Source organism: Erinaceus europaeus, chromosome 17, assembly GCF_950295315.1.
Source record: "Erinaceus europaeus chromosome 17, mEriEur2.1, whole genome shotgun sequence".
NCBI lineage: Eukaryota > Metazoa > Chordata > Mammalia > Eulipotyphla > Erinaceidae > Erinaceus > Erinaceus europaeus.
The window spans coordinates 75076239-75098985 of record NC_080178.1 but is presented as its reverse complement, the minus strand read 5'-3'; the positions used below and the strand labels follow the sequence as shown (position 1 = coordinate 75098985).

The following is a 22747-nucleotide window of genomic DNA, read 5'->3' as shown; positions in this document are numbered from 1 at the left end:
TAAAATAATGGTGAGGGTGTGTATGATACAGCAAATCCTAACAAAGGGATTTTTTCAAAGTTAACCCAATTGCCAAACAATGTGATTACTGCAATAACTATCTATTGTCTTCTTAAACCCTAAGACAACAGGAATCTCCCGCTTCCTCTATAGAGCCTATGTTTCTCCCAACCCTGGAACCTCTGGGGTGGGGCTCACTTTCCTGCATGCTTCTCTCAAGTCAGGCCAAATGATATTGCATCTGCTGATTCCAACCTAATCAATGCAACGAGTACCATCTCAGCATGCTTCACCTCAGACTGTGTACAGAGATGTCAGGCATGCAATGCCAACCCTTCACCCTCATTACTCGGGTGAGACTTTTCCTTTCATGGTATTCTCTAATTCCATTCCAGGAGGTTCACTTCCTAACAAAGTGCCAAAAACTACATATAGGCCCTAATCAGGGAGCCCTGAGCTTCCCAAACAGACTTGATGGGCCTACAACTCAAATAAATCCCTCTCTCCACTGTTACTGGTCATTTCTATCAGGAACAACAAAATATACCCCTTTGTGGGCCCCCATAGGACCTTGCCCTCAACTTGGATCAACAGCGGTAGACAATGTTCCATCTTCCAAAGGGAGGATGGACAATATACTCTATGCTACACCTGAGGAAGATGGGTCAATATTGGAGCAGCATGGAACGTTCCTACTCATGACCACAGAATGTGAGCTCAGATCTAGAGGGATGTAAAAGTCATACAGGCTCCTAAGCTAATTATGGGGCCCAGATCACATCAAATCGATGGGGTTTACAATCAACAATATTTATACCCTTTTCCCTAATGCAGCTTTCTGGTCCTTTTTCCAGCCATGACATCATCTCCCCAGACAATAATTAGGATCCACCTGCATATCAGATTTCAGGCTCAGGAAAAAAAAAACCCACTAGTATAGATACAGGCCCTTTGAAATATAACTAAAATATGCCCACTAGCTATCTACAAAATGGAGGACCCCCCACACACACACTCTTCATCTGCACTATTCCAGCCCTTAGGTCCATGATTGGTCAACAATTTGTTTGGCTTTGTATGTTAACTCTTTTCAGCCACCAGGTTCCAGATACTAGCGGGATGCGAACAGACTTCCCTGGTCAGACGACCCCACCAATGTGCCTTAGAGCTCCCTTTCCCAGAACCCTTCCCCACTAGGGAAAGAGAGACAGGCTTGGAGTATGGATTGATCTGTCAATGCCCATGTTCATCGGGGAAGCAATTACAGAAGCCATACCTTCAATCTTCTGCATCCCACAATGATCTTGAGTCCATACTCCCAGAAGGTTAAAGAATAGGAAAGTTATCAGTGGAGGGGATAGGATACGGAGGTCTGGTGGTGGGAATTGTGCAAAGCTGTACCCCTCTTATCCTATGGTTTTGTCAGTGTTTTCTTTTCATAAATAAAAAATTTAAAAATAAAAAAAAAATCTTTCAGGTTGAGATTCAGAAACCCTGGTTCAATCCCTAACACCATGCTAAACCAGAACTGATCAGTGCCTTAGTAAAAAAAAAAAAAGAATTTTCATAACTTTCTGCTTAACTACTGATTCCTCTGTATTTACAACCATATTGTTTATGATGATTTTCTTTCAGAGAGTTTCATAGGAGGATATTCTATAAAACTTTTTTATTAACTTCTTTATTTTACTGCAGAGTAAAATTGTTATCTATTGTTTAAAAATCAGCATAGTACACACATTCTAGGCTCAAATAACATAAATATAGCCTTATGCACACAGAGATATTCTTAAATACCTAACATTCTAAACTACTTCTATATCAATAGATACACATCCATATAAAATATCGTAACTGCTCATTAAAGTTTTACTCGACTTTTACCCGTGAAATTTACCTTCTTGCTGAGAAAGTGTACCTCTGGTCTGAAAAAAATCACTTAAAATATAATAAATAATTTAGGGATGCTGAAAAAGACAGGAATACTTCCAATTTTTATATATATTACACAATAAAAAAATAAGCCTTTGGTTCCTTAGTATGTAAACTTCTTATGTACCAGTAATTCCTTGAATTCTTATCATCTCATATCTTTTCTGTGAGCACTTATCAATTCCAGACTATAACTTATCAGAGTAAATTGTTCATATATACACCAACTAGTCACTTCAGATAATCCATTTCTACAATTGAGCCACATATTCAAAATATAAAATATGTATTTTCTCATCCTGTGTAATGATTCTGCTTTGTGCTATTTCACTAAAAATCACATATTGCGGTTTTTTTTTTCACCAAATAATATGTTCTCTACATTCCTCATAAGAAATCACATTTAAAAAAAACTTATAATAACACTTAAAATACTTAGAAAAAACTGAGAGTTCACACACAAAAAGAATAAGACTTTATAAATTTTAAATATTTTAAAGATAAACTCTATGGCTTATGTTGGCAGATCTGGGGTTGGTGAAGGGGAGAAGTAGAGGTGACAATCTGGTGGCAGATAAAATGTGTTGACACATATTTTGAGAAGGTGTGAATCCATCCCCCTGAGACAAAAGACTTAGAAAACAAGTTTTTTAAAAGTGTATCTTTTTCATTATGTAATTTAAGAGAAGTAAATAAACCAATACTTACAAATATGCACAAAAAGTCAGCCCCAGCACCCAGAATTCACTGGTAAATTTCCTTTGAATTCATGAAAGTGACCTGAAAATTTCAACAAAAAATAAAATGGAAAAAGAATAAGTAAAGTGTATTTATAGGCTTTACTTAAAAACACACATTCTGACTACAATTATACTATTATTTTTAAATATTTATTCCTTTTGTTGCCCTTATGGTTTTATTGTTGTTGCTGCTGTCGTTGTTGTTGGATAGGACAGAGAGAAATGGAGAGAGGAGGGGAAGACAGAGCGGGAGAGAAAGACACCTGCAGACCTGCTTCAGCGCTTGTGAAGTGACTCCCCTGCAGGTGGGGGGCTGGGGGCTCAAACCTGGATCCTCACGCTGGTCCTTGCACTTTGCGCCAGGTACACTTAGCCCACTGCGCTACCACCCAACTCCCGCTTTTCTGGATATTAAGGAGCCACAGAGCTGTAGGAGGCTTGTGGTTAGTCAGAGAGGGGTGGGTGGACGAATAGCTCTGTGGTAGGGCTCTCGCCTCACATCTCAGTTACTGGGATCAGTTCTCACCCTACCCACCACCCCCCACCCAGGATAGAGTTTTTCAATCTTGTCAGACTCTTAATCGGCCACAGATGTATGGGAAATTTGATCCTAAAAGTCAGAGAATGGTGAGTGGGATGGGTAATTAGCTCAGTGGCACAACTGAGCCTCACAACTCCCAGGTCCCAGGATCGCAAGGACTAGTGTAAGGATCCCGGTTCGAGCCCCAGCTCCCCACAGCAGGGGAGTCACTTCACAAGCGCTGAAGCAGGTCTGCAGGTGTCTTTCTCTCCTGCTCTGTCTTCTCCATTTCTCTCTGTCCTATCCAACAACAACGACAGCTCGAACGGGGATCTTTAACGCTGGTCCTTGCACTTTGAGCTATCTGCACTTATCCCGCTGCACTACCGCCCGACTCCCAACAGTTATACTATTTTTAAGTCAGGCAGATGTTTTCATCTTCTCAAATAACTCTTTTAAAAGTGAGGAAGAGAGAGAGAGAGAGAGAGAGAGAGAGAGAGAGACAGGCAGGCAGGCAGACAGACAGACAATGAACTCAGGGAGACAACCACACCCCCACTCCATGCTTGTGATGTTTGGACCTGGTTCCTAGTACATGTTGAAGTGTATATATGCTGAAGTGAACCATCTCTTGGCCTCAAAATTCTCTTTATTTTCATCTTTGCCACTCTGTTATGTACCTTCATGAGCTTAAGCATGTCCTCTCTCTCTCTGCACCCCCATCTTAAAAAAAATAGTAGGGGAGAGACTAGAGAGAGTTAGAATACACTGGGTCCCTGGATGCCCTGGATGGAGGCCCTGGTGACAAAAAAAAAAAAAAAGGAGAAAACATTGTATAAACTGGACAAAAACTAATTTTATTGAGAATGTAAAAAAGAAAAAAAAGCACTTGTACAAACCATTTGTGGAATTATTAGCTATAACTTTTCTGAGTGGTAATTTAACCCAAAAAAATGTTATAATTTTCAAATACTGGCATCATTTGCAATCCCCAAAAATTAATTTAGAGAAATAAACACAAAAGGATAAGACATACAAATATAGTATGTTTCTTCATTAAGATATTTTGAAACCCCCTCAAACTGGTAACCACCTACTAACTGAATAAACCATAGTGCATACATTTAATATTACTCTATAGCAAATAAAAAATATGAGATAAACTTACATTCACTAACATAAAGCAATGACCAGAACATTTTGCTTAACAAAAATATAATGGTATAAGAAGTAATTTTTATAAAACGTTGTATAAACTGAACAAAACAAATGTATATACACACATGCAAACTTCATGAAGTATAATTTTACTAAAATATATCTTTTTCTCATTTTTATTTGTGATTAATAGTAGGTTACAAAATTGTGAGTAGGTTACATATAGTCACACACCACACCCACAACCAAATTCTGTATCCCTTTCATCCCATAAGATAACCACCACAGTTTTCCTGTCTGAGAAACAGTCTGTTTGCTTCATTTTTTGCTTCCCAAGTTCATGTGTATCATATCTCTAGATTTCACCTATGAAGCTGATTTGACTAAAATGTCATCAAGTAAAATATAGGTTTATTTATACTTTTTTTTACCAATTTCAACTATTTAAATGATTTTATCTATTCATTTAATTATCATTTATAGGATAGAGACAGAGAATTTGACAGGGAAGTGGAAGATTGAGAAGGAGAGAAACATTTGCAGTGCTGCTTCACCATCTGTGAAGCTCCCCCCCCCCCAACAGATCTGCAGGGAAACTGGGGTTTGAACTTGGGTCTTTGCACATGCTAACATGTGCACTCAGCCAGTTGCACCATTGCCTGGCCTAATTTTCTTCTTTTATTTACTTATATTTTTTGAAGATATTCTTTCTCAATATTTATTTGATAAAAACAGAGGAACTGTTAAGGAAAAGGGAGCTACAGAGGAAGACAGAGAGACACCTACAGCCCTGCTTCACCACTCATGAAGCTTCCCCCCTGCAGGTGGAGGCCTGGGGCTTGAACATGGGCCCATATGCTCTGTAGTGTATGTACTTAACCAGGGACACCACTACCTGGCCCCTCATAAATGTTTTCTTAACACATCTCATTTATGCCAAAACAATAAAGCTATTTCTGAAATTCTTTATATACATACATATTCAAAATAAGTCACCTAAATGCAGGTTTACTTACTATCAATTTGGCAACAAAAGTCAAGTACGAATACCAGTTAAAAAAAAAAAAACTATTAGTTACAGGGTAACTTAAGACAAATATCTTGACATCAAATGAGAAAACCATAAACATCTTCACAAGAGCATGTTCCACTCTACCCAAAACAGGTAACAGATCAAAGACAAATAGCAAATAAAAATACTGTTACCTCCCTGTGTAATTAGCCTTGAAAAGCTTTTAAATCCTGTTTAAAACTTTCTCCAAGTCACACCCATTTTTTTAATCCTGGCCTTTTTTATTTGATTTAGAAAGAAGCTTCATGCATCAAATGCATAGTAGGATTAAATGACCTTCCAATTCTGAGAGTCAATGATTCTAAGGTATTTTTAAAGTACTAGAGTACTTACAAAATAGGAGGAGAGGGGTCCAGGTGGTAGCACAGCAGGTTAAGCGCACGTGGTGCAAATGCAAGGACAGGCATAAGGATCCTGGTTCGAGCCCCCAGCTCCCCACCTGCAGGGAAGTCGCTTCACAGGCAGTGAAGCAGGTCTGCAGGTGTCTTTCTCTCCCCCTCTCTGTCTTCCCCTCCTCTCTCTATTTCTGTCCTATCCAACAACGACGACATCAACAACAACAAAATAACAAGGACAACTAAAGGGAAAATAAATGATAGTAATAATTTTTTTAAATATGAAAAGAATTATTAGAAGAAGAAATAAGGAGGGAAGGAGGAAAGGAGGGAGAGAGAGAAAGATTAAAATATGTCTTAGCCACAGGCTCCTGTACTGAATATGGGTCCCAGATCAAATCAATGGGGTTTACAGTTAACAATATTTATATACTTTTCCCATATTTGGGAGCTACTCTCTGCCCTGACCCAGCTTTCTTGTACTATTCCCAGCTCTGACATCATCTCCCCAGACAATGCCTTTAGCCCACCTGCATGTTAGCTCTTGGGCCCAAGCAAAAATTAGTAAAGTCATGGGCCCCTTAATACCTAAAATAGATTGCAAATCTCATCTGTAGTCTTACCTTTAGGTTCCTAATTATTAAACAGTTTGTTCTGCTTTATATCTTAATACTTTTTCAGCCACCAAGTTCAGAAGCTACCATGATGCCAACCTGACTTCCCTATGCAGATGAATTCACCAATTTACCCTGGAACCCCACCTCTCCAGAGCCCTACTTCACTAAGGAAAGACAGAAACAGGCTGGGAGTATGGATCAATGTGCTGTGCCAATGCCCATGTCCAGTGGAGAAGCAATTACAGAAGCCAGCCTTTCCACCTTCTGCTCTCTATAAAGATCCTGGGTCCATATTCCCAGAAGGATAAAGAATAGGAAAGCTCACAGTAAAGGGGATGGGATATGAAACTCTGGTGGTATGAATTGTGTAGAATTTTATCCCTTATCCCACGGTACTGTTGATCATTATTAAATCATATATATATATATATATATGTCTTAGCAGCCAGTGAGGTGGCTCAGTGGCTAAAACCTGCATGAGAAAAACCCCAGGTTTGACACAGTACCATATATGCCAGAGTGTAGTACTTCTCTGGATTCTCTAGATCTCTATCTTGAAATAAACAAATTTTTAACATGTGTGATGGTACATTTACACTATAGACTATAAAAATGAAATTCTGCCACAGCAATGGGCCTCTCCAGGACCTTAGCCTCACTATGAACTAGCAAAGGTAGGGACTGCCTCACTCTCTAGAGGGAGGCTGGGTCATCCTACTCTGCCACTCGAGGAAGACAGGTTCTGAAATGAGTGCAGCCTAGAATGCTGCCAGCTGTGACCAAGGACTGCGAGCTCAGACTGACAGGGACTCAGAGGTTACACAGGCTTCTGTGCTAAATATGAATAGACATGGGCCCCAGGTCAGATTGATGTGATACACAGTTAACTGTATTTAGATATTTTACTCAAGTTTGGGAGTTACTCTCTGCCCTAAACCAGCTTTCTAGTTCTATTCTCTATTCCAACAACATCCTCCCAGACAATATCTTTAGTCCACCTGCATGTTAGCTATCAAGCTCAAATAGAGATTTCTAAAGTCACAGGCCCCTAGGAACATACCTAAACTAGACTTCCTGTTTTGTTTTGTTTTGTTTTGTTTCCACCCTAGAGTCCCTATTCTCATCTACTCTATTCCTACTCTTTGGTTCCTGTTAATTAAACATTTTTTCCTGTCAAACATCTTACTGCCTTTCAGCCACCAAGTTCCAGATACTATTACAGTTTCATCCTGATCTCCTGGACAGATGGCCTTGCCAACATGTCCCAGAACCTCATCTCTCCAGAGCCCTACCCCACTAGGGAAAGATAAAGAGACTGGGGATATGGAACCGCCTTCCAATGCCCATGTCCAGTGCAGGAGCAATTACAGAGGCCAGAACACCTTCTTTAAAAAAAAAAGCACCCCAGAAAAAATTGGGGGGCAGGTGGTGGCGCACCTGGTTAAGTACACACATTACAGTGCACAAGGACCCAGGTTCAAGCCCCTGATTCCCACCTGCAAGGGGAAAGCTTCACAAGTGGTGAAGCAGGGCTGCAGGTGTCTCTCTGTCCCTCTCCCTCTCTATCTCTCCCCTCTCAACTTCTCTTTATTTCTATCCATTAATAAATAAATAAAAACATTTTTAAAAATTTTGGTCCATACCCCAAAGAGGGGAAATGTTAGGGGAAAATGACCAGAGAGCCTTCTGTCCCAATTCACCAGGAATCATTGTTCCTTTTGTTTTTTTGTTTTTCCTTTTTTTGGTGTGTGTGTGTGTGTGTGTGTGTGTGTGTGTGTGTGTGTGTGTGTGTGTGTATGTCTGTGTTTCCTTTTTTCCATTTTATTGGATGGAACAGGACAGGGGAAGATAGAGAGGAAGAGAGAAAGACAGACACCTGCAACCCTGCTTCACTGCATTGAAGTGCCCCCACTGCAGGTGGGAAGCAAGGGCTCAAACCCAGATCCTTGTGCATAGTACTTTGTGTGCTCCACCAAGTGTGCCACTGCCTGGCAGTGGAATCACTGTTTTTATACCATCACCAAAAAAGAAGTGAATCAAGATGACAACAACATAGGAAATCAGGCACTGTTTCACCTAAGAGAAGAGGTAAAAGGAAGGACACTCAGAAATAGTAATAGGTTTAGGTGTGACGCAGAAAAGAAGTAAGGGCAGGGGGCCAGGTGATGGCACACCTAGTTGAGCACACACAACAATGCACAAAGACCCAGTTTCGAGCTCCCAGTCTCCACCAGCAGAGAGAAAGCAGTACAAGTTGTGAAGCAGGGCTACAAGTGTCTCTCTGTCTCTCTTCCTCTCTATCATCCCCTTTGCTCTCAATTTCTGTCTCTATTCAATGAATAAATAAAGATTAAGAAAACATTTTAAAAAGAAGTAAAGGCAGTACCATAGACGTGAATGAAAATGGACATATAGATAGACAGATAGAGAAACATAGACATAGAGATGATAGAGATAAAGATAGATACAGAGACAGAGAGATGGAGGGACCGGGTAGTGGCACACCTGTTTGAGCACACATGTTACAATGTGCAAGGACCCAGGTTTAGACTCCTGATCCCCACCTGCAGGCAGAAAGCTTTGCAAGTGGTGAAGCAGGTCTGCAGGTGTCTCTGTCTCTCCCCTTCTATCTCCCCCTTCCCTGCCAATTTCTGGTTTTTATCCTATATATATATTTTTTTTTTTAAATAACTGAGTTTAAAAAAAAACTTAGGACAAAAATAGCCTTAAAAGAGAGAGAGGGAGGGAGGGGGAAAGAAAGAGATGGAGAGAGAGCGAGCGATGCATAGATACAGATATATAGTCGACCCCTATTTGTGACCTTAGTAAAACTATTGCAATTTCCACTGGTGGCAAATGGAGACACAGAACTCTGATGGTGGGAATGGTGTCAAACTATACCCCTATTATTTTATGATTTTCTAAATCACTAGCAAAAAGTAAAATAACTGTTTCCTATTTCCTAATTTAAAAAAAATTCTGCCACACCATAGGTGGACGTAGAAGGCATTAAGTGAAATAAACCTCATAAAGAAAAATGCCATATAATTTCATTAATATGTAGTATGGAAAGAAAACAAAGAGCTTTTAGCTAAATAAAACAATAAGAAACTTTGTTAAAATAAGATTAAATAATGATGAGGCTGAGAAGACAGCTCAGCTGGTAAAGCACAGGACTTGGCACCCTGGGAATTCACATCCAATATAGGACATAGGTACTAGAGTGGTGCTCTGACTTCTCTCCCCACACCATGTGAAGTAAGTAAAATAAACCTTAAAAAAAGGTTAATGAGTGGTTACCACAACAGAAAGAGGAAGTCCAGGGAAGGGGGGTATAAATCTGGGCAGAGGCGACACACAAGGTAATTCTTAATGATGCACATCTGAATACTACAAAATGATATGATGTAATAACACTTCAATTTTTAAAATGAAGAAGCTTTTTTTAAAATCTTGTATGCAAATTCAAATATGTTTTCCTAGGAGATGTGATTTCACATTAAAACTGTATTCTCCTCGAAGCTGTATCAATTTTTTAAAAATGCAAACTCCCTTCAACATTGTTATCACATTTGCCATTTACAATGTTACTAGATTGAAGTCATGTTTCTTAAACTCCAGAGCTCCCTTTCTTCTTGATAATTATATTAAATTATGTAATGTTTGAATTAACTATAAAACTAATGGTGAAATCAGACTTTCAAAGGAATTAGTATTAAGCTAATGCCTGCTTTTTAAAATACAATTGCTAAACTTTAAGAACATTATAACTGAGTGGAAAATAAGGATTTAGTTATTGAGATGTCTTCAAGTTAAAAACAAGAGTATTTCTGAGGTGTCAATAAGTTGCTACCTAGTCTAACACTGTTTTCTTAGAGACAGTTTCCCCATAGAAATGGGAATTTCTCCCACCCACCCCCAATTTTTAAAAATTTATCTATTGGGCAATTAATGGCTTACAATCAACAGTAAAGTACAGTAGTTTGTACATGAGTAACATTTCTCAGTTTTCCACCTAACAATTCAACCCCCACTAGGTCCTCCTCTGCCATCCTGTTCCAGGACCCGAACCCTCCCTCCTCAGCCCAGAGTCTTTGACTTTGGTGCAATACACTCACTCCAGTCCAAGTTCTGCTTTGTGTCAAAAAAATGTATTTCTGAACTATAAGCATGCTTGACAAAACAAAAATAAGAAATCTACAACTGGTATTGTTTTGCATGTTTTACAAATCTCTTAAATGACTGGTTTAACGATCTTTAAAAAGCTGGATTATCTTAAGTGCTATTGCTCTTACTCTTTTGTGATATGCTTGTGTAATGAAAGTGAGTGAAAAATATTCAACTTCATGTGACTATGAAGTTGAAAAGAGGAAGTATTTTAAGAGCTTTCCAAGGTAATTGTAGCTATTCCTCCTTGATACTTTATAATATTTTGACAAATAACAGCTACTCAAAGGTTAAATGCAATGTGAACATCAGTGCACTTTCTGTATCATTACTTTGAAATCCATGTTAAATACATTGTAAATACACTGGTGTGTGGAGATTTTCAAAGCACTGATGTATTTAATTATTCAATACTGCTTTGAATCATATTTTTTCATTCTATCAATCTCATCACAAAAGTTGTTAAATAATAGGAAGCCATCTAGCTCATGGTAGATAAAGGTTTTCCAAACTATTAATTTTCTCTTGAAAATTCATTCTAGTAAGTCCTTCTGGTTTAGTAGCTCTGAGGTATGGTCTACAAATCAAACACTCATGTAAACTTTCTCAGTGATTTAATACTTACATGTGGAATAGAATTAAGAGCCCAGAAATAAGCCCTCATATCTATAGGCAACTAATTCTTCACAAGGGGATCCAGAACATTAATTGAAGAAAGGAGAGTCTCTTCAACAATAACACTGGGAAAACTGGGTTGAAACATTCAGACAAATTAAACTAGACTACCATTATTACCATACACAAAAGTCATCTCCAAATGGATCATAGACATGGAAATTAGACTAGAAACCATCAAATACATAGAATAAAACATTAGCAGTACACTTCATGATCTATTTTTCATAAATTTCTTAGAGCCAAACAGCAAGGAATACAAAAACAAAAATAAACCAATGGGACTACACCAAACTTGAAAAGCTTTTGCACAGCCAAAGGAACCAGCAGCAAAACAGAAAGACAGAATTGCCCTATAGAATGGGCAATATCTATACACTGTACACCATGTAAAGGACTAACCAAAATATAAATTCAGCAACACACAATTAAAAAGTAGGAGGAGGACATGGACAGAATCTTCACCAAAGGAAAGATTCAACAGACATATGAAGACATGCTCAAAGTCACTAACTATCAAGAAAATGCAAATAAAGACAGCAATGAGATACCACTTTACACCTGTGAGAAAGTCATACATTTAGAAAGGATAGTAACAACAAGTTGTGGAGAGGTTGTGGGAGAAACAGAATCCTTCTACATTGATGGTGGTAGTGTCATTTAATAAAAGCTTTTAGGTAAATACTACTCTGTTGAGCTTATGAAATTTTTAAAATCAGTCTACCGTTTTCTGTAGGGTTAACTGATGAAGCAATGAAACAAGCTTAATATTGGTAGATAAATCTAAAGACATCTACATATAGTACATTTTAATATTCATCATGAGATACTTATTGTTACCACTTTAAGTACCACTCCCTCTAAGCCACAAATAATGACTTCAGTAGTGGAGCCCTATAATTTAAACTTTCAGGCAAATAACGTCAAGTTACTTAGATGAGTTGGCACCACCTATTGTGCAAATATGTACTAAGAATAAAGTTATAAAAGTGACAACTGTTTTATCAGCTGAATTTTACCAGAACAATTTGTGTGAAGGCAGGAGCCAACACAGTCTAAGCAACACACTATATAGCACTTCATAATTTCTAGGCATTTCTCAATTTTGATAGAATTATAAGAGGGAAAGATAGTAAGAGAAGAAAAAATAAAAACTTGGCAACTATGTCTTAATTTTCTAAAGATCCATAAATCCTAGACTCAATCATGGTTACTATTTGCTGAATGTGTGCTCTATGCTAGACACTGTATGAAGAAAACACTGTCAAACCCAAAATGAATAAATGAATGAAGTAGTATTTGAAATACTTTTTAATTTTTAAAAACTTTTAAGAATTTTAATTAGTGATTTTATATTAATTTACAAAATTATATGGTAACAGGGGCATAATTCCACACCTTTCCCAGAACTACCAGAGTTCTGTGTCCCCATTTCCCCCACTGGAAACTGCAGTAGTTCTCCCAAGATCACAGATAAATGGTTGACTAAGAGTTGGTAACTTTAAGGAGTTAATAACCTAGTAAAGGAGAAAAACTTATTACAACTTCGAAAAACGTATATAGATTAAGAAAGAAGATTGCAAAACCGTATCATCTCACTTTCTGAAACAAAGAATATTAATATAATCTGATGATATTATCATTTGCTTCTCAATTTTATATGAAAATTATAAATACAAAAGTGCTTTGGTAGATGCTTCTATAAATGTATTTCCTTTCTTCCTTTTTCTCTGAACACCACTGAAATGTGGCCAAATAACAACATAACCAACTTTTGACACTTTAAATTTTTTTTGTTTATTTATTTCTGACAGAGGATTGAGAGTATAGAAAGGAAGAAAAACAGCACTGTTCAGCAAGGGCATAAGGTGGCAGCCTCTGGGAAGCAGTTACAAGATTTTAAGACTGAAGTGTATAGTTCAAAACCACACTCACCAAAGTTCTGTGACCGCGCCCTCCTGCATCCCAAAGATAACTACTATAGTTCTCACAAAGTCTTAGAAACAGTTCCTTTGCATTTGTTTGTTTGTTTTGTAAGTTCATGTGTATCACATGGTAGTTGTCTTTTCAACAGATGATATTTTTAAATGTAAAAACCAAAAGCAGATAATTAGCATGAAGAGCTAAATGACTACTTATATAATCGTAAGATATGAATGACATTAAAAGGGGAGTCAGGGGTAGCGAAGTAGGTTAAGTGCAAGTGGCGCGAAGCGCAAGGACGTAAGGATCCCGGTTCGAGCCCCGGCTCCCCACCTGCAGGGGGGTCACTTCACAGGTGGTGAAGCAGGTCTGCAGGTGTCTTTCTCTCCCCCTCTGTCTTCCCCTCTTCTCTCCATTTCTCTCTGTCCTATCCAACAACAACGACATCAAAACAACAACAATAATAACTACAACAACAAAAAAAACAAGGGCAACAAAAGGGAAAATAAATAAATATTTAAAAAGAATGGCATTAAAAGAAAAGATTTATGAAATTCAACACGTTTAAATTTTTAAACTGATATAAAAAAGTCAAACTTAAAAGGCAAACCACAAACTAAAAAATATTGTCATAACAAAAATAAATAATTAAGAGCCACAACAAATCAGTAAGAAAAAAATTGAAGTCCAGGAGGTGGCCTAATGAATAAAGAGTTGGTCTCTCTACCATGAGTTTGATCCTGAGTCACACGTGGGACAGTGATGTCTTGTTCTCTTCATCACTCTCCTCCTATCTCTCTTACTAGTAAATAAATAAATAAATAAAATGTTTTATTAACTTTAAAAAAACAGACTACAAAATTGAAGTATTTAAAAATGGAAAAATAAACTAAAAACTATATTGCACCAAAGTAAAAGATTCTGGGGTGGGGGGGAAGGATTCCATCCTGGAACATGATGACAGAGGAGGACCTAGTGGGAGTTGAATTATTATATGGAAAACTGAGAAATGTTACACATGTAGAAACTATTGTATTTTACTGTTGACTGTGAACCATTAATCCTCCAATAGAGAAAATTTTAATTTATTAGTAAAAATGAATAAGTAAAATAATAATAAAGTTGCCACAGATTATGCCTGAAGTCAGTGGGGAGGCAGCCTAACAGTAAGAAGAGCAAGTAATATGAAGACGATTTTAGATGTCAATAAGGATACAGAGAAAAGTAAAGCAGCTGGACTACAAGTCATGACAGTTATAAATGTACAGAACGCTCAAATTAAATGAGCAAATGTCCCAACTTAAAAATTCTAATTATAAGTGGTGGTGCACCTGGTTGAGCATCCATGTTACAATGTGCATGAACCCTGGTTCCGGCCCCTGGCCCCCTCCTACAGGAGAAAAGCTTTGCAGGTGGTGAAGCAGTGACTAGGTATCTGTTCACAGCTCTGTCTCCCCCTGCCCTTTCAATGTCTTACTGGCTCCATCTAATAAATAAATAAAGATAACAAATTTTTTTAATTCTAATTATGTGTGGTTTAGAAAACATAAAAAGAGACAACACAATGTGCTTTTAGAAAAGGTTAAGAAGGCTGGAAAGATAATACAACAGTTTATGCAAAAAAGTCTTTCATGTCTGAGGCTCAGAGGCCCCAGGTTCAATCCACAACACCACAAATAATAATAAACAATTCTTAGTGCTGGCTAACTAAAATCTAATGTAACAAAACTCAGGGAAAAAATATATTATCTCGGTTGATATTTTCATTCTGTTGAGTGAAAAAAGTAAGCTATCATTTTGGAATAATTGTTAGTTCAAAGAAAAAAGTATACTAAGATGAGAAAAATAAGTTTGTGAGGGTCGGGTGGTGGCATACCTGGTTGAGTGCACACATTACAGTGCGCAAGACCAGGGTTTGAGCCCCCAGCCCCCAGCCCCCACCTGCAGGGGAAAGCTTGGCGAGTGGTAAAGAAGTGCTCCCTCTCAATCTCCCCCCCCCCTCTAGATTTCTGGCTGTCTCTATCCAATAATTAAAGGCTAATAAAAAAAAAGAACCTGGGACCTGGAGGGATATGAGTTATTTTAAAAAAGAAAACATAGTTTGCAAGAGAAGAATATATAAATCTATATGACTTTTATAATCACAGTATAAGAGGAGCTTCATGTTAAATAATATTGTCTTGCTGAAAGGCAGCTTCAAGCAATTGAAACTCTCTGCTAGGGACTAATTGTATTTTTTTTTTCCTTAAAATATGATTTGTCTCTTTCCAGGTTACAAAAGCACATGTTGCCAAGGATGATGATAATGACGGGGCTACAAAGTTTGCCACAGCTTCAGTCATCAGTGCTCCCATCCATTCAGTGACATCCACAAAAACCATCTGGCACTCCTTCTGCACAATTAGCAAAATACTGAATTAATACTCAAGAGAGAAGGAAACCTTTTTTTTTTTTTTTTTTTGTCATGACTGGGGCTTCACTGCACCAGGCCAGCTTTTTCAGATAAAAAAAGACAAGGGGTCAGGTGGCGGCACACCTGGTTAAGCGCACACATTGCAGTGTGCAGGAACCCAGGTTAAAGCCCCTGATCCCTACCTGAAGGGGGAAAGTTTCACATGTGATGAAGCAGGGCTGCAGGTGTCTCTTTCCGTCTATCTCCCCCTCCACTCTCAATTTCTCTCTGTCTCTATCCAATAATAAATGAAAATTATAAATAAATAAAAATAAAAAGATGACAGACAGAAACGGATACAGAGGGAAAGACTGCAGCATTATGGAGCCTGGGTCATGTGTATGATAAAGCAAGTTGACTACCCAGGACAGGTAACTTTGTGACCCAAACAAAATTTTTAAGAAAGAAAAAGTCCAGCCAAGTCAAAACAAAATTGTAATGTATCCAAACAGGATTTACTCTTTTGCTTGATGTTGTTTTACTAATGGACCTGAACTCTGAAATAGTAGCTGCAGTTAGTAGAATCCTAGAAAAGCAAATGTTACCCCTTGCTTCTAACCACAAAGTTCTTACTCTCAACTTAATTACATGCAGTGGTGAATAAGAACAAGGTGACTCAGTTAAACTAGTAACAAGGAATTTGAGAGCTAAACTTGCCTCACAGTGTTTACCTCGAAACAAAACTATTAAACTACTAAACTTAAAAGCACAGGAGCCAGCAAGTTGCAAAAATAACATTCAGAATAAAGCCACTGCATCATAATTTCTCTCTAATTGTTTTTCTTAAAACAGATGTCTAAGATGACTTTCTCATGTTAAGAACAAATAGGAAGAGATTAAGGTTTTGAACTATGCTTCTGACAAGTCCATGAGTGCCTTACAATCATCAGAATTCATTCAAGGGGAAAGCAGAGGCTTGACAAAACATCATCACTCAGCTAAGTACTGCACTTTAAAAGATGCTTTGTTCTAGAACTGAAGCTGTATGTGTTCTATTTCATTCCAACTGCTAGCCTAAGGACAATGGAAGCCACCAAAATTTAATGAGTGTAACCATCTTCCAGAAACTTTGGTATCTACCAGAAAAAATTAGTTTCTTGTCCTGTGCATTACCCAAGTTAAATAGAGCCTGGTCTACACCTCACTGTGGTCAATCTCTCTCTCTCTCTCTCTCTCTCTGAAAAAAGATTAAGATTTAAAAAATTATGTCATTAAAGCAAAAATACCAAAGGCTATAGTCCCTATATTATGCAGCAAGGCATCCAAACATACCACAGAGAACTCATAAAGCCCTGCAGGAGAGTTTAACTTTCAGGAGGAGCAGAGTGATACAGGACATCTGATGATCACCTTGCAAACTACACAAACTGGCTTCAAATTGACACTTTCTATCACAGGACCTGTGAAGCGGCTCTCCGAGACAGCCTGCTGCTTGGCCACGTGCGAGACTCGCACTCCAGTCCAATTCTCACAGCACTAAAAGAAGCTTTAGCGCCAAGGTCCCTTTCACTCTCTCTCTTTCTGCCTGTCTCTGTAAATAAATAATAAACTTCACATCACTGCTATATTCATTTCTAGATGTATATTCATTTCTTTTTATTTGATTGATTGATTGATTTTGCCTCCAGGGTTATTGCTGGGGCTCTATGCCTGCACTACAAATCCCCTGCTCCTGGAGACCATTTTTTCCCATTTTTGTTGCCCTTGTTATTGCTATTATTATTGCTGCAGTTGTTGTTGGATAGGACAGAGAGAAATTGAGAGAGAAGGGGAAGACAGAGAGGGGAGAGAAAGATAGACACCTGCAGACCTGCGCTACCACCTGGCCCCCTGTATATTTTTTTCTATAGCATCTTACTCAGAGAAGTGCATATAAAGACGACAGTATAGCATCTCACAACTGTGAAAATTTTATACACTAAAAAGTACAGAAAAAACAAGTGTTGGTGAGACCCTGTTAAACTGTTGGTGGGAATGTGATTTGGTGATTTGGTCCAGTCCCTGTGAAAAACACCTTGGAGACTCCCCCAAATATGAAAAATTGACCTACATACAATCTGGCAATTGCACTCTGAGTTTTTTATCCAAAGAACACAAAAACTCTTAGGCGAAAACATCTATGCAAGTCTTTGTTCACTGCAGCACTACTTGTAATTGTCAACATTTGGAAACAGCACAAATGTCCAACTACAGATAACTGGTTAATGAATACAACTCAGCTGTAAGAATGATAACATTTGCTACAGTTTGGCTGGAGCCTGAAAGAGTCACATTAAGTGACAGAAATAGGAAGGAGAAGGACAAATACAAGATGAAAAAGAAAGCCACGAGATAACACCTGGTTTAGTGCATGTGCTACTGTGCATTAAGAACATGGGTTCAAGCCCCTGCTCCCCACCTGCAAAGAGGAAATTTTACAAGCAATGAAGCAGTGCTTCAGGTCTCTCTGCACACCCCTTCCCTACCTTCCTTCTGCCCCTTTCCTTCAATTTCTCTCTGTCCTAGTAGATAAGTATAAAAATGGAAAGGTAAAACACTGGATAAAATTTAATTCTCTATGGTCTATCAAAGACGATCAAAGGACTCTAGATGAATCAAGTGCATGTACAATCTAGAAAGGAGAACACAAGATAGGAGCAATGAGACAACCTGAGATGAGTAAAGTAGAAATAATTGACATACCCAAAAAACAACAACAACAAGACTCATAGAAGTTGAAAAATATGAGCAGAAGGGAAAACACAAAGCAGAACGTGGACTGGAGCTGGTGTCTTGCACCAAAGTAAAAGACTCTGGGTTGGGGTGGGGGGGGAGGGTCCGTCCCAGAACATGGTGGCAGAGGAGGAAATATTAGGGGTTGAAATCTTATTTGGAACACTGAGAAATGTTACACATGTACAAACTACTGAATTTTAATATAAACCATTAATGTACCAATAAAAAAAAAAAACACCTCACAACAAATACCCCATTGTTCAATTAGAAAGTGACAAGAGACATAAATAAGCCTTTAGGTAGTTTCTCACAGGTATCTTGGCAGTATTGGATAATATTCCTATCCCCAGATCAAAATGTAACCAGGAAGTACAGAAGTATACATGAACTCATGATAGAAACAGGTAACCAAAAAAGAAAAAAACTGAAGTCATAGGACTTTAAAATACACATACACCACCACCACAACTATAAAAGAGATATGGGAGATGAAGCAAAAAAAGTGCAAGCAGAAGGATGCTCTCCACACACAGTTAAAAGGATTATAAATCTAAAGCAACTCATAAATTCTCATTTCAAAACAGAAAACACAGACTATCAGTGAGGTCAGGTAACACGTAGAATTGTAATTTCAACAAGAACAACACTAGAACGTTATAACAAAATACAGTGCCAGCTGATGTGTAGGAATGTTCTTCATTCCACAAATATAAAGGAATAAATTCAAATCTGATTGGTAGTTCCATATTCTCAATTAGCACATAAGACATTTAATATAAAAAGCAAAATTACCACTCAATTTAAGACTGTAAACTGCTATTAAACATGTTTTTGAAATGTTACAAAGTAGGCTATTGAGAAACTCTTATTTAAACGAAGCAAAGGCAGTTGAGGCGTTATCTGGTGTGCGTATATACGTGCACTTTATTAAAAACAGATCAGTCAAAAAGAAGACAAGAAAGTAGAGGAATGCTGGTACACAACAGTGGTTGATAGTCCAACATCATGTGTCCTCATCCTTTCTCTGTGTGGCTTAAGAAAGATCACTGAATATGATTGTTTCTTGGTTTCCCCAAACTTAGAAAATGTATGCTATATGATATTTATTGTTTCGGGATTTCTGAAAGAATAGACTATGATGAGAGAAAAAAAATTCTTTGAAAAAAATAGTTCTACAATCAAGCTATTTGTAAAGCCACTCAAAATAGCACTTGTACTTCCACTCTCGAGTGATCATTTAGGAAGAGGCAGATATGCTTGCAAAACAATTTCATTGCTACTTTTATAGGTAATCTAGAGCTGTTGCACCCAGACTGACCACAGACAAAGTACTGTAACTTCAATTCATGTATACCTCAAAGACAGAGAAAAATAACTGCTATTGTGATTGGATTAATTAAAATAGCACACCAAGACAATTCCTGAAGAGCTAATGGGTTGTCAGATCATCTAAATGTTATCTACAAAATGCATCTTGGTTCTGGAAATTAACCTTTCAAAATAATAATTCATTTTGGGGCCAGGCAGTACTGCAGCAGTTAAGCACACATGGTGCAAAGCATAAGGACCAGCATAAGGATCCCCCGTTGAAGCCCCGGCTCCCTACCACCAAGCGTTGAAGCAGGTGTCTTTCTCTTTCCCTCCCTGACTTCCCCGCCTCTCTCCATTTCTCTGTTCTACCCAACAATAACAACAGCAATGGCAAAAATAACAACAAGAGCAACAAAAATGGGGAAAATGGCCTCCAGAAGCAGTGGATTCGTAGTGCAGCCATGGAGCCCTGGGAATTCATTTAGAATGAAGTATCTGTCATCACTGATGTTATTTCAAAAATTCTTCCCAATTTGGTTAACCCTTCCATTCTCCCTGTCCCCCCCCCAATAAGTTCTTATTGTTTCCACCAGGCGGGGGTGCGCTCAGCTGAGTGAACACGTCACCACACTCATAAGCTTCAAGCCCATGGCTCCTACCTGTGGGGGGAAGCTTCACGAGCAGTGAAACAGTGCTACAGGTCTCTCTACCTCTCAAACTTCTCCCTTCCCACTCAACCTCGCTTTGCCTTATCAAATAAAAAAGGTAGGACTTTTCTTGTAGTCTCTCACTTGAACTTCTAGACAATCTGAGATCTCTAGTTGCAGTCTCTTTTCCTCTGTTAAATGACTGTTCGCTCCATCCTCAATCGTCTCCATGCTGTTTCATAGTAAAGGTGATCATGTAACCACTGTGCTCCTAACCCATTTGATTTCCTCAGCACAAAGTCCAATGTCTTTATTGTCCTATTCAAGACCTTCATAAATCGGGCCACTTTGTTAGCATAATCAGGCAGCAGAAGCATGCTGGGTCCATAATTCTGACCACAACACAGGAAAAACTCCAAGCACAACTGTTCCTTCTTTACCAAAGACAACTGTATTTTCCTTCTTTCTGACCTTTGCTCAGAGAGAGAGAAAGGGGAAGGAGAGAGGAAGAGAGAGACACCAGAGCACTGCTTGGCTCTGATTTATGATGGTGCAGGGGATTGAACCTGGGAGTCACTTCATGGGCGGTGAAGCAGGTCTGCAGGTGTCTATCTTTCTCTCCCCTCTCTCTCTGTCTTCCCCTCCTCTCTCCATTTCTCTCTGTCCTATCCAACAACAAAGCAACATCAACAATGGCAATAATAACCGCAACGAGGCTGCAACAACTAGGGCAACAAAAAGGGGGGAAAATGGCCTCCAGGAGCAGTGGATTCATGGTGCAGGCACCGAGCCCAGCAATAACCCTGGAGGAAAAAAAAAAAAAAAAGGGAAAGTTATTAAGGGAGGGGATAGGATATGGAGTTCTGGTGGTGGGAATTGTGTGGAGATGTACCCCTCTTATCCTATGGTTTTGTCAGTGTTTCCTTTTTTATTATTATTATTTTTCTCCTCCAGAGTTATTGCTGGGGTTCAGTGCTTGCACTACAAATTCACTGTTCCTGGAGGCCATCTTTCCCATTTTGTTGCCCTTGTTGTTACCCTTGTTGTGTCATTATTATTATTGTTGCCATTACTGTTGTTGTTGCTATATAGAACAGAGAGAAGTCGAGAGGAGAGGGGAACACAGACAGAGGAAATACAGACACCTGCAGACCTGCTTCACTGCCTTGAAGGACCCCCCTGCAGGTGGGGAGCCGGGGGGCTTGAACCGGGATCCTTAGCCTGGTCCTGCGCTTTGCACCATGTGCAATTAACATGCTGCGCCTGACCCCCCTCTGTGTTTTCTTTTTATAAATTAAAAAAAAAAAAAAAAGAATGAGCACAATAGTGAGAAAGTATATGATGGGTCCAAGGAATTGAAAAATAAGAAGAGAAATGGATAGCACTTTGCTGGGTGAGAACACTTTGAAAAATAGCTTTCCTCGAGAAGACTTTTTAGACTCTGATTTCACAGTCATAAGAAAAACACTGGGGTGTCTCCCCTCCATAATGTAAACACCCTGGCTTTGAACTGTTACTTTATCTGTCTTATGGCATTTTTATTTGGTTGGTTTTTGTTGGCTTTGCTTTGTTTTTAGGCTGTTGCCTGAATACTGCCATGGGCTCGTGGCTGGACCTGTTTTGAGACTGGCAAGCACTACCTTATGGGCATCAACTGCTTCTTTAAATTAACAACAAAAAACAGCTGATACAACTGAATGGGAAATTCTCAACATTTTGTGAAATGCTTATCATTTCAATGGGAAAATCATTATTTACAGGACAGCTGTTAGCACATGGGTACAGTTTCTTACCAGGAATCTTAGGTTTTTTTTTAAATCTGAATCTCATTTGGAGGTCCAGATGAGAATTTCTACCTGCCTTCAACTTTTACCACAATTGTACTTCATAGTGAAATATTGACACACTGTGGTAACAACTCAACCTCTAATTATTATTGCTTAGTGACTTAATTCAAGAATTTAAAACTGATTGTAATTGTATTTATGCCAGGAGGAACTTTTGTCAGATAGATAGAAGATAAAGCTGTGGAAGCACCAAAAGCACATTAGTGCTCACGACAGAAAGTTAGAAAATGAGTCAGGACAGGGTGCACCCAGTGAAGTATAAACATTCCCTTATGGGGGTTCAACCCCCTGATCCCCACATGCAGGGGGGAACTTCACAAGTGATAAAGCAGGTCTGCAAGTCTCTCTCCTTCTCTTTATCCCACCCACCCCCAACCACGCTCTAAATTTCAAGCTGTCCTAGCAAGTGAAATAGAAAAGGTGGATTCCTAGTGCTGGCACCAAGATGCAGTGATAACCCTGGCAGCAATTTAAAAAAAAAAAATCACATAGCAGGTTTTGAAGTTAGAGAGTCAGATGGCTAACATTAAAAAGTAAGCCGTCTCTATTAGGCACACCCATTACTAAAGACTAAACCGTGCGTCAGATCTATCACCGAGTTTCTATTTGGGATATACTGAAAGACCCTGCTACCCT

At 38.6% G+C, this 22747-nt stretch overlaps 1 protein-coding gene across 14 annotated transcripts in view; it reads right to left on the bottom strand.

The window, feature by feature from the left end:
* Positions 1 to 22747, bottom strand: part of SOX6 (SRY-box transcription factor 6) — a 586459-nt gene that overhangs the window by 480490 nt on the left and 83222 nt on the right. For all 14 annotated transcript variants that reach the window (XM_060177099.1, XM_060177100.1, XM_060177097.1 and 11 more), the window contains one exon: positions 2641 to 2712. The gene's annotated coding sequence lies outside the window, so the exon portion shown is untranslated. The remainder of the gene's footprint in view (positions 1 to 2640; positions 2713 to 22747) is intronic.